This window comes from Panthera pardus, unplaced genomic scaffold, assembly GCF_024362965.1.
Source record: "Panthera pardus isolate Hobbes unplaced genomic scaffold, ASM2436296v1 HiC_scaffold_18, whole genome shotgun sequence".
Classification (NCBI taxonomy): domain Eukaryota; kingdom Metazoa; phylum Chordata; class Mammalia; order Carnivora; family Felidae; genus Panthera; species Panthera pardus.
Window position 1 is genome coordinate 16,239,597 of NW_026526743.1, and position 13,163 is coordinate 16,252,759.

Sequence of the window (13,163 nt, forward strand, 5' to 3'; positions counted from 1 at the left end):
AAAGAAAATGTGCATTTTTTTCCAGTTCCTGGAAGAACAAAATTTCTGAATAGGAATATGAACACATTACCTATAAGAAATTGATGGCTTGACAAGACCTCAAATATAACTATGGAAGGTGAGCATAGTGTGGACACAGAGGTGTTAAAGAAGCAGGGTAACTGTTTCTAAAATGTTGCTTCAGATCAGAATTACTGGAAAACTTGTTAAAAACAGAAATGGTACAAGTATCACTTCAAAGCAATTGAATCAAACTACAGGAATAGACCTTAGCTTTAAGAAAAATCTCTAGGGGCGCCTGGGTGGCTCAGTCAGTTAAGCGTCCAACTTCGGCTTGGGTCATGATCTCATGGTTTGTGGGTTCGAGCCCGCGTCAGGCTCTGTGCTGACAGCTCGGACCCTGGAGCCTGCTTCGGATTCTGTGTCTCCCTCTCTCTCTGCTCCTCCCCCGCTCATGCTCTGTCTCTCCCTCTCCTTCAAAAATAAATTAAAAAACATTAAAAAAAAAAAAAAAGAAAAATCTCTAGTGATTCTGATGTAGCCTGAAGTTGGAAAATCATTAAGGTTTTCCTCTGTACTTAGTGTAACACTTGAATAACTTACCATTAACTCAAAGGTGATGTCATGATCTGGCCCTGGCTAACATATCACTGAACTATGCTCTTCCCCAGTTCACTATGCTATGTTCCAAGAGCAGATAAAATACTTTTGTATATTAGTGTGATTTCCACTGCTGTTCTCTCTAGCAGGTATTGTTTTTGTTTTTCAATTTTTTAAAAATTTTATTTAAGTGATCTCTCCACCCCATGTGGGGCTCAAACTCAAGACACTGAAATCAAGAGTCATATGCTGTTCCAACTGGGCCAGCCAGGCACCCCATTTGGAGGTACCGTCTGTCCTTGTATGGCTGGCCCCTTCTCACCCTTCTTGTCTCAGTGTAAATATAATTACAAATAACACTAAAAATCCCCCCTCTCAAACTGTGTCGGACAACACCAAATCTTATTCTAGTGCCCAAATGATTAATCATAACCTTCACGATTTTTCTCATCTATTTTTTCTCATTTTCTATGCTAGACTATAAGATTCCTATTAGAAAGCATCATGTCTGTTTAACTCACTACTATTTAATTAGCTTTTAGCACAATATCTACCATATAACAGGTGTTCAATAAATAGCTATTGAATGGTGAGGATTAAGGAAAAGGAATTAGAATGGGAATATAGGAAAATATCAGGAAATTAATAGGGAAAACAATTAAGTTCCACAGTCATTATTTTAGAAGAATCTTTATGGTGTTTTATGCATTGTGGCAAAATTATATAACCAAAGTTTCATGTAATTATGAACATATAGATTTGTTGATGTAGGAAAACTAGAGGATACCCTCCAATGGGACAAAGGGTGTCTCAGTGGCTAATGAGCTAGAAACTGTAATAAAAAGAATGTTGGGTCTTAGTTGATGGGGCAAGATGATGGCAATACAAAGTGGAGAATATCCTGGGGAAATTTCAAAGGGTGGAATGAGTCAGCTATGAACAGATAACAAGGAGGTAGTTTTTGTGTCTAGAGTAGATACTATATAAAACACCATTTGCCTGGCATGTGACGATATTGGCCAAGGATAAGAAACAAGTAGCCTCACCAATGGCAACAGCCACTGACAGTCTGAAGTAAAAGCAACCTTCAGATAGCATGACAGAATAAAATGCACAGTGGCATGGTGGGAAGATCCAAGGAACTGTATCATAGAGACTGGATTTCAAGTCTCAGTTCTCTAATTACAAGGTTTATGTCACTGGAAGAATTACTTACAATCTGTAAGTACCATTTCCATATCTGTAAAATGATGGTAACGCTTAACATAGGTTAATTGCTAAAATTAACAGTAATTTAGAGCGAGACTGAGAAAAATAATGGTAACTGTTTGAAGCTCAGTGATAGGTACATCATTATTTTTGCAAATATTTGAAAATTTCTGTAATAAAAAGAAAAGAAGAGAATAACTTGGGTAAAGTCCCTGGAAAAAATAAGTAGTAATTACAATAAAGGAAAAAAATATTTTCACAAAAATGACAAAAGTGGACAAGGGAAATTATTTTGAAGACATCAAAGTAGTGCCAGGCTGAGAGGCATAAGCCAAAAGGTAAACATTATTCTGGCATCAACTTCTTCAACATTCAGAAAGTCTTGTCTAGCTCTTAAACAGGTCTTCACTTTTTTTTTTCTCATTTCTTGATATCCACTGCCAATACTCAAACCGAAGCATAAATGATTTCTCAAATAAGAAAATATTTGCAAAGAATTTGTCTGATAAGGGGTTAATATCCAAAACATATAAGGGACTCATTTAACTCAATGGCAAAAAAAAAAAAAAAAAAAAAAAAATAGTGTGATTAAGAAATGGGAAAAGGACCTAAACAGACATTTTTCCAAAGAAGACATACAAATGTCCATGAAAATATGCTCAACATCACTAATCACTGGGGAAATGCAAATCAAAACCACAATGAGATATCACCTCACACCTGATAGAATGGCTATTATCAAATTGACAAGAAATAACAAGTGCTGACCAGGATGTGGAGACAAGGGAACCCTTGCACACTACTGGTAGGAATGTAAATTGTTACAGCCACTGTGGAAAATTTGAGGTTGCTCAAATGATTAACAATTGAATTACCATATGATCCAACAATCCTACTCCTGAGTATATATTCAAAGGAAATGAAATCACTATCTTGAAGAGATATTTGCACCTCCATGTTCATTGCAACATTAGTTGCAAAAGCCAAGACCTGGAACAACTTAAGTGTCCACTGACACATGAATGAATAAAGAAAATGTGGTGTTTACATATACAATGGGATGTAATTCAGCCATAAAAAAGAAGGAAATCCTGCCATTTGTGACAACATGGATGAACCTTGAGGGCATTATGCTGTGAAATAAGTCATATGGAGAAAGGCCAGTATTTCATGATCTCATTTATATGTGAAATCTAAAAAGCCAAACTCATAGAAACAGAGAGTAGATTGGTGCTTGCCAGGGGCTAAGGGTGGAGGCAATGGAGAGATGTTGATCTATGGGTACAAACTTCCAGTTATAAGATAAATAAGTTCTGGAATCTAATGTACAGCATGGTGATCATAGTTAATCTATATTGTATACTTAAAAGTTGCTGAGAGGTGGGGCGCCTGGGTGGCTCAGTCGGTTAAGCGTCTGACTTCGGCTGAGGTCATGACCTCATGGTTTGTGGGTTTGAGTCCCGCGTCAGGCTCTGTGCTGACAGCTGGGAGCCTGGAACCTGCTTCAGATTCTGTGTTTCCCTCTCTGTCTGCCCCTCCCCAGGTCGCACTCTGTCTCTATCTCTCTCAAATATAAGTAAAAATTTTTTAAAACTTGCTGAGAGAGTAAATTTTAAATGTTCTCACCATGCACACGCACACACACACACACACACACACACACACACACACAGGTAATTATGTGAGGTGATGTGATAATTAACTTTATTGTAATCATTTCACTGTATATACATGTGGCAAATCATTATGTTGTACATCTTAAACTTACACAATGTTATATGCCAATTATATCTCAGTAAAGCTGAAAAAATTAATCTCTCATCTGAATTGCAGTAACTCCTGTATGGTCTCTTTAATTTCACCCCCACCACCAGTGGCAATGATTGCTACTTGATACCCAATATATCATCTTCCTTTCTGTTCCTTAATAACAGAATCCTGATTTAAAATTTTTTTCATTTTATTTATTTGAGGGGGGGGGGAGGGAGAGGAAAGGACAGAGAGAGGAGGAGAGAGAAAATCCCAAGCAGCCTCTGCGCCACCATGGGGCTTGACCCCACAACCCTGGAATCATGACTTGAGACGAAACCAAGAGTTGGACACTCCACCAACTGAGCCACTCAGGTACCTGCAGAATCCTGATTTTAAATGAAGCAGCAATGTGCCCAGCTGAAAGACTATCCATGCAGTTGAGTGTGTCCATGTGATTAAGTTCTGGTCCCTGAGATATATGCAAAAGTTTTGTGTGGTACTTTCTATGGTATTTTCTGAGAGGATTACTTGAAGAGAGCTGACCCCAATGAGAGATGTACACTTCTTGTCCTCTACCACCTCTTTCTTCCTTCCTCTTTTCAGAATGCAGATGTGTTTGCTGGAGTGGCAGTAGGCTTTTCAGATCATGAGATCACCTTGAGGATGGGAATGTCAAAGAAAAACTGTAGGGCGCCTGGGTGGCTCAGTTGGTTAAGCTTCTGACCGGCTCAGGTCGTGATCTCACAGTTCCTGGGTTCGTGCCCCACATTGGACTCTCTGCTAACAGCTCAGAGCCTGGAGCCTGCTTCGGATTCTGTGTTTCCCTCTCTCCCTGCCCTTCCCCTGATCATGCTCTGTCTCTCAAAAATGAATAAACGTTGGGGCACCTGGGTGGCTCAGTCAGTTAGATGTCTGACTTCAGCTCAGGTCATGATCTCACAGTTCGTGAGTTCAAGCCCCCGTCAGGCTCTGTGCTGACAGCTTAGAGCCTGGAGCCTACTTCAGATTCCTGTGTCTCTCTCTCTCTCTGCCCGTCCCCGCTTCCCCCCCCCCACTCACAATCTGTCTCTCTCAAAAATAAATAAACATTAAAAAATGTTTAAAAAGGGGTGCCTGGGTGGCTCAGTCGGTTAAGCATCCGACTTCAGCTCAGGTCACGATCTCGTGGTCCGTGAGTTCAAGCCCCACGTCGGGCTCTGGGCTGATGGCTCAGAGCCTGGAGCCTGCTTCAGATTCTGTGTCTCCCTCTCTCTCTGCCCCTCCCCTGTTCATTCTCTGTCTCTCTCTGTCTCAAAAATAAATAAAAACGTTAAAAAAAACAAAAATAAAAATAAATTTTTAAAAAGACTTAAAAATGAATAAACGTTTAAAAAAGAAACAAAAAAAAAAAAAAAGAAAATTGCAAGTTAAACAGGCAAGGAAGACTGTATTCAAGATTACTGCAGTAAGGGTCTGAACTATTCCAAGGGTAGAAATGATGAACTCAACTCTAAATTCAACAGGGACATCTGGGGATTTATACCCAACAGGCAGATTGAAGGAGTCACTGGATAGAAAATTACTCAGAGTAACTTGGTTAGGTATCAGGAGTGTGGGAATTCTTGCTAAACTGCCTTGGCAGGATTCTTGCTGAAATGGGCTCAGCAGACCTTGGACAGAAGGCCAAAAAATAAAGTCTACTCAAGAAGAGGGCTCAGAGGAGCCTGACTAAACTTTGGTCAAAGACGGAGACTCCTTATCAGAGCTATACATTAAGATAGGAAAACAGCAAGAAAGGAGCCTGGGTTCTTAAGACAAAGGAAATCAGGTATCAAAAACTGCAAACCCCTGGGGCGCCTGGGTGGCTCAGTTGGTTAAGCGTCCGACTTCAGCTCAGGTCATGATCTCGCGGTCCGTGAGTTCAAGCCCTGCATCGGGTTCTGTGCTGACAGCTCAGAGCCTGGAGCCTATTTCAGATTCTGTGTCTCCCTCTCTCTCTCTGACCCTCCCCCATTCATGCTCTGTCTCTCTCTGTCTCAAAAATAAATAAACGTTAAAAAAAAAAAAAAAAAAAAAACCCTGCAAACCCCATAAACCAATGGAAGTAATAAGCCAATTTGGCAAGGATGGAAGGATTATAAAAAAACAGCTGTGAAAAATAAATTGTATGTCAGTAATAATCAATTAGGAATTATAACAGGAAAATGATTTTGTTTATAACAACTAACAAAAGTTCTCAAGTTTTAAGGAATAACTCTTAGCAGAGATGTTCAAAGATTTTCAAGGATAAAACTATAAAATTTAAAATTCTTAATGATGATCATAAAAGATCCCAATAAAGGGATGGATATGCAACATTTATGGAAGGGATGCTCAATGTAGGAAAAATGTCAACTCTTGCCAAATTGATATAAAACTTGGTGTTAACTCTAATGAAAAGCCCAAAAGGACTTTTATAATATTTGACAAGGTGATTAAAAATGTATATACAAGGGTATTTATATAACAACCATAGATAATAATATTCTGACAAAATAAAATGGGGGCTCTTATATTATTAGATATTAAATTATAAAACAGCTTATAAAAACAGGATTTTTAAGTGAAAATGCAAATAGAAACAATATAAAAGCCATGCATACTTGAGAATTCAGTAACGACTTGCTATATTTATCCTCTTCTATAGTCAGTTATTTTTGCATCTTATTTAAGAAGTCATTTCCCACCTCAAGGTCTGAAAGATATTTACCCCTATTTTCTACTAAGGGTGGATGGAAAATGTGATGCAATATAAAAATACACAGCATCATCTTTAAAGTATTCTTACCACAAATGTTTAAGCTGAATCCAAACAAGCTATGAAATCTAACTTCCAGGTAGTACAGAATACAGAGGTACAAGTTAAAGAATATTATAAGTGAGGAATTAGAAAAACCCAGAATGTGGAATATTCTATAAGACAACTGACATGTACTCTTAAAAATTTACTATCATGGAAAAAAATGGTTCTAGATCCAAAGAGATTAAATACATAGAACCACCAAATGCAAAGTATGCATCTTGACTGAATTCTGATTCCCTCTTCCCTATTGAAGATAGGTCAATATAAACTTGCCAAAATGAGTGCAAAAAGAAAAATGAATTTAAAAACAAAACAAACAAAAAACAGAACAGATCATCCAAGACTTACGGGATAATGTCAAGAGGGCACATAATCAGAATACCAGAAGGAGAAGAGAGAGACAAGTAGAATTATTTGAATTAATTATGGCCAAAACCATAACAACGTCTTTCTAGATACGTTTCCTGAGCCAAGGGAAACAAAAGAAAAATTAAACAATTGGGACTACATAAAAATAAAAGCTTCTACACAGTGAAGGAAACAATCAACAAAACTAAAAGCAACCTACAAAATGGGAGAAGATATTTGCAAATGACTGATATATCTGATAAAGGGTTAGTATACAAAATATATAAATAACTTATCAAACTTAACACTCCAAAAATGAATAATCCAATTTAAAAATGGGCAGAAGACATGAATAGACATTTTTCCGAGTAAGACATACAGATGGTTAACAGACACATGAAAGATGCTCATCATCACTGATCATCAGGGAACTATAAATCAAAACTACAATGAGGTATCACCTCACACCTGTCAGAATGACTAAAATCAACAACAGGTGTTGGTGAGGATGTGGAGAAAGGAGAACCTCATGCACTGTTGGTGAGAATGCAAACTGGTGCAGCCATTGTGGAAAACAGTATGGAGGTTCCTCAAAAAGTTAAAATAAAACTACCCTATAATCCAGCAACTTCACTACTAGATATCTATGCAAAGAATATAAAAATACTAATTCAAAGGGATACATGCATCCCAGTGTTTATATGGCATTATCTACAATAGCCAAATTATGGTAACAGTCCAAGTGTCCATTGACTGATGAATGGGTAAGGAAGATGTGGTATTTGTATGTGTGTGTATATGTGTATATATTTGTATATACATATTATGGAATATTATTCAGCCACAAAAAAGAATGAAATCTTGTCATTTGCAATGACCTGGATGTAGTTAGAGAGTATTAGGCTAAGCGAAGTAGTCAGAGAAAGATAAATACCATATGATTTCACTCATATGTAGAATTTAAGAAACAAAACAAGCAAAGGGGAAAAAAAGAGAGGGGCAAACCGAGAAATAGACTCCTAACTATAGAGAACAAACTGAAGGTTACCAGCGGGGAGGTGTGGGGGGGAATGGGTTAAATAAGTGACCGGGATTAAGGAGTGCACTTGTGATGAACACTGGGTTTAGTATGGAAGTGCTGAATCACTATATTGTACACCCGAAACTATTATTACACTGTATGTTAACTAACTGGAATTTAAATAAAAACTTTTTTAAAAATTGGGATTGTTATGGTAAATCAAAGGGACGATTGTTTTAAGTGTAATATCTCTGAGATGAATTCACAGGTGAATTCTACCAAACATTTGAAGAGTTAATAGCTATTCTCCTCAAAATATTCCAAAAAAAGAAGAGAAGGGAATGCTTCCAAATATATTCTATGAAGCCAGCATTACCCTAATAATAAAACCAGACAAAGACACCATACACACGAAAAAACTACAGGCCAATATCCCTGATGAATATAAATGCAAAAATCCTCAACAAAATATTAGCAAACCAAATCCAACGGTTCATTAAAAGGATCATTCACCACGATCAAGTGGGATTTATTCTGGGGATGCAAGGATGATTGAATATTTGCAAATCAATCAATGTGATATACCACATCCATAAAAGGAAGGATAAATATCATTATGATCATCTCAATAGATGCAGCAAAGGCATTTGACAAAATTCAACATCCATCCAGGAAAAAAAAACTCAACAAAGTAGGTTAGAGGGAACATACCTCAATGTTACAAATGCCATATATGAAAAACCCACAGCTAACATCATACTAAATGGTGAAAATCTGAGAGCTTCTAAGATCAGGAACAAGACAAGGATATCCACCTCACCACTTTTATTCAACAAAATACTGGAAGTCCTAATCACAGCAATAATACCAGAAAAAGAAACAAGAGGCATCCACATTGATAAAGAAGTTAAACTGTCACTACTTGCAGATGATATACTATACATAGACAATGCTAGACTCCACCAAGAAACTACTAGAAGTAATAAATGAATTCAGTAAAGTTATAGGATATAAAATTAATACCCAGAAATCGGTAGCATTTCCATATACTAATAATGAAGCAGCAGAAAGAGAAATTAAGGAAACAATTCCATTTATAATTGCACCAAAAATAATAAAATACCTGGGAATAAATCTTTTTTAATTCAAGTCAGTTATTTTTTTTTTCCCTTCCCCTCCCCCATGGGTTTCTGTTACGTTTCTCAGGATCCACATAAGAGTGAAACCATATGGTATCTGTCTTTCTCTGTATGGCTTATTTCACTTAGCATCACACTCTCCAGTTCCATCCACGTTGCTACAAAAGGCCGTATTTCATTTTTTCTCATTGCCACGTAGTATTCCATTGTGTATATAAACCACAATTTCTTTATCCATTCATCAGTTGATGGACATTTAGGCTCTTTCCATAATTTGGCTATTGTTGAGAGAGTGCTGCTATAAACATTGGGGTACAAGTGCCCCTATGCATCAGTACTCCTGTATCCCTTGGATAAATTCCTAGCAGTGCTATTGCTGGGTCATAGGGTAGGTCTATTTTTAATTTTCTGAGGAACGAGGAGGTTAGAGTGGGAGAGAGCCAAAGCATAAGAGACTGTTAAAAACTGAGAACAAACTGAGGGTTGATGGGGGGTGGGAGGGAGGGCAGGGTGGGTGATGGGTATTGAGGAGGGCACCTTTTGGGATGAGCACTGGGTGTTGTATGGAAACCAATTTGACAGTAAATTTCATATATTAAAAAATAAATAAATAAATAAATAAATAAATAAATAAATAAATAAATAAATAAAAATGCAGTAATTCAAGTCAGTTAACATATAGTGTAGTATTGGCTTTAGAAGTAGAATTTAATGACTCATAAGTTCCATATAACACCCAGTGCTCATCCCAAAAAGTGCCCTCCTTAATGCCCATCACCCAATTAGGCTTATCTTCCCACCTATCACCCCTCCTGCAACCCTCAGTTTGTTCTCTGTATTTAAGAGTCTCTTATGGTTTGCCTCCCTCTCTGTTTTTATCTTATTTTTCCTTCCTTTCCCCTATGTTCATCTATTGTATTTCTTAAATTCCACACATGAATGATATCATATGATATTTGTCTTTCTCTGACTTATTTTGCTTAGCATAATACCCTCTAGTTCCATCCACATTGTTGCAAATGGCAAGATTTCATTCTTTTTGATTGCTGAGTAATATTCCATTGTATATATACACCACATCTTTTGTATACACTCATCAGTCGATGGACATTTGGGCTCTTTCCATAATTTGGCTATTGTTGATAGCACTGCTATAAACATTGGGGTGCATGTGCCCCTTTGAATCAGCATTTTTGTATCCTTTGGATAAATACCTAGTAGTGCAATTGCTGGGTCACAGGGTAGTTCTATTTTTAATTTTTTGATGAACATCCATACTGTTTTCCAGAGTGGTTGTACCAGTTTGCATTCCCACGAACAATGCAAAAGTGTTCCCCCTTCTCCACATTCTTGTCAACATCTGTTGTTTCCTGAGTAGTAAATTTTAGCCATTCTGACAGGTGTGAGGTAATCTCATTGTGGTTTTGATTCATATTAAAATGTCTGGGAATAGGGATGCCTGGGTGGCTTGGTCGGTTAAGCGTCTGACTTCGGCTCAAGTCATGATCTCACTGTCTGTGAGTTCGAGCCCCACATCGGGCTCTGTGCTGACAGCTCAAAGCATGGAGCCTGTTTCAGATTCTGTGTCTCCCTCTCTCTCTGCCCCTCCCCTGTTCATGCTCTGTCTCTCTCTGTCTCAAAAATAAATAAACGTTAAAAAAAAGGTTTTTTTAATAAATAAATAAAATGTCTGGGAATAAATTTAACCAAGGAGGTGAAAGACATGTACTCTGAAAACTATAAAACATTAATGAAAGAAATTGAAGACAATACAAATAGAAAGATCTTCCATGTTTACAGATTGGAAGAATTAATATTGCTAAAAGGTCTATACTACCCAAAGCAATCTACAGATTTAGTGCAATCCCTATCAAAATGCCAACAGCATTTTTTGCTGAACTAGAACAAATAATCCTAAAATTTGTATGGAACTACAGAAGACCCTGAATAGCCGAAGCTATGTTGAGAGAGAATAACAAAACTGGAGGTATCACAATTCCAGATTTTAAGATATACTATGAAGTTGTAGTCATCAAAACAATATGGTACTGGCACAAAAAAAGACACATAGACCAGTGGAACAGAACAGAGAGCCCAGAAATAAACCCATGCTATATAGTCAATTGATCTGAATATCCAATGAGGAAAACATGGTCTCTTCTTCATCAATGGTCCTGGGAAAAGTGGACAGCAACATGCAAAAGAATGAAACTTGACCATGTTATAACAACATATACAAAAATAAACTCAAAATGGACTACAGACCTCAATGTAAGGCCTGAAACCATAAATATCTTAGAAGAGGGCACAAACAGTAATTCTCTGACATTAGCCATAGTGACATTTTTCTAGATATGTCTCCTAAGGCAAAGGAAACAAAAGCAAAAATAAATTGTTAGGACTACAAGCTTTTGCAAGGCAAAGGAAAGCATCAACAAAACAAAAACACAACCTACTGCATGGGAGAAGATATTTGCAAATGATATATCCAATAAAGGGTTAATATCCAAAATATATAAAGAACTTCTATAACTCAACACCAAAAAACAAGCAATCTGGTTAAAAAATGGGCAGATAACCTAAAGATGTCTTCTTTAAAGAGTGACTAAAGATGACCAAAGATGGCCAACAGATGGCCAGTTAGTCAATCAATCAACCAATGTAACATCTCTGATTTTACAAAGAAGAATGTATGTATGTATTCCTTTTGTAATTAAAAATAATTTTTAAAAATCAAAGAAATAATTATTCAAGAACAGAGTAATAGAGATAATACTCTTTTATAACAGCTTTATTGAGATATAATTCATATAATTTGCTCATTTAGAGTGCATTATTCAGTGGTTTTTAGTATATTTACACAGTTTACAACCATCACCACACTCAAGTTTAGAACATATTCATCATCCCCAAAAGAAACTTGTATTCTTCAGCAGTAACTTCCTGTTGTCCCCCAACCTCACCAGCCTTAGGCAACTACTAATTTACTTTGTATCTCCATAGATTTGACATTTCAAATGTTCTGGACATTTTATGTAAATGGAATCATACAATATATGTTCTTCTGTGTTGGCTTCTTTCACTTAACATATGTTTTCAAGGGCTATCCCTATTGTGGTATATATGAGTATTTCACTCCTTTTTAGTGACAAATAATGTTACATTGTATGGATATACCATATTTTATTTGTCCACTCATCAGCTGATGGACATTTGGGTTGTTTCTACATTTTAGTGATTGTGAATAATGCTGTAATGAATAGTCACGTACAAGTTTTTCTGTGGATGTTCAATTTTCTTCTATACCTAGGAGTATAATTGCTGAGTAAAATGGTAACTCTAACTTTTTGAGGAGTGGTCAGTCTTCCAAAATAGCTGCCCCACTTTACATTCCCACCAGCAGTGTATGAGGGTTCCTTTTCCCCACATCCCAACACTTGCTCCTATCTTTTTTAGTATAGCCGTTTTAGTATGTACGAAGCGGTAAAGTTATATATTTAATAGCAAAAATTTTTAGACAGTGTCTGTATTTATCATTGGGATTTTGGTTAAATAACTGAAAAATATCCATACAACAGAATACTAAGAAACTAAAAATACTAAAAACTAAAAAATTCCAGACTTAGGTTTATAAACCAGTAGTTATCCATGATACAATAAAGTTCACCCAGAGCAATCCTGTGGTTTTCTCTAGTTGATATAATTACAGGTCTGCATTTTCTTAATATTTTACTAAGCATTTACTCTCCCTCCTGGGTTGATGGGAGTGGGAGGGAGGGGAAAGTGGGTGATGGGCATTGAGGAGGGCACCTGTTGGGATGAGCACTGGTGTTGTATGGAAACCAATTTGACAATAAATTTCATATTAAAAAAATATTTTACTAAGCATTTATAAACTTTTTTTTTTTTTTTTTTAAAGAAAGGCAGACTGCCACGTGCAGCGCCTCATTTGGATGTGTCTGGAGTCTTGGAAGCTTGACTACCCTACGTTCTCCTACAAGTGGACCTTGAGAGCTTGTTTGGAGGTTCTAGCAGGGGAGCGCAGCTACTCGTATACCCTTGACCGAAGAACGGTCCTCCTCTATCAGGGAAGGTCGTCCTCTTCGACCGAGCGCGCAGCTTCGGGAGGGACGCACATGGAGCGGTGAGGGAGGAAGGGGACACCCGCCTAGCCAGCCAGATCAGCCGAATCAACCCTGGCGATCAATGGGGTGACAGATGTCGCAGCCAGATCGCCCTCACATCCAGCATTTATAAACTTTTAAAGTAAAGA

General features: G+C 37.2%; 1 protein-coding gene across 1 annotated transcript in view; it reads right to left on the minus strand.

The window, feature by feature from the left end:
* The window catches only part of ZNF570 (zinc finger protein 570), a 34,760-nt gene that overhangs the window by 1,232 nt on the left and 20,365 nt on the right, over window positions 1-13,163 (minus strand). The window lies entirely within an intron of this gene.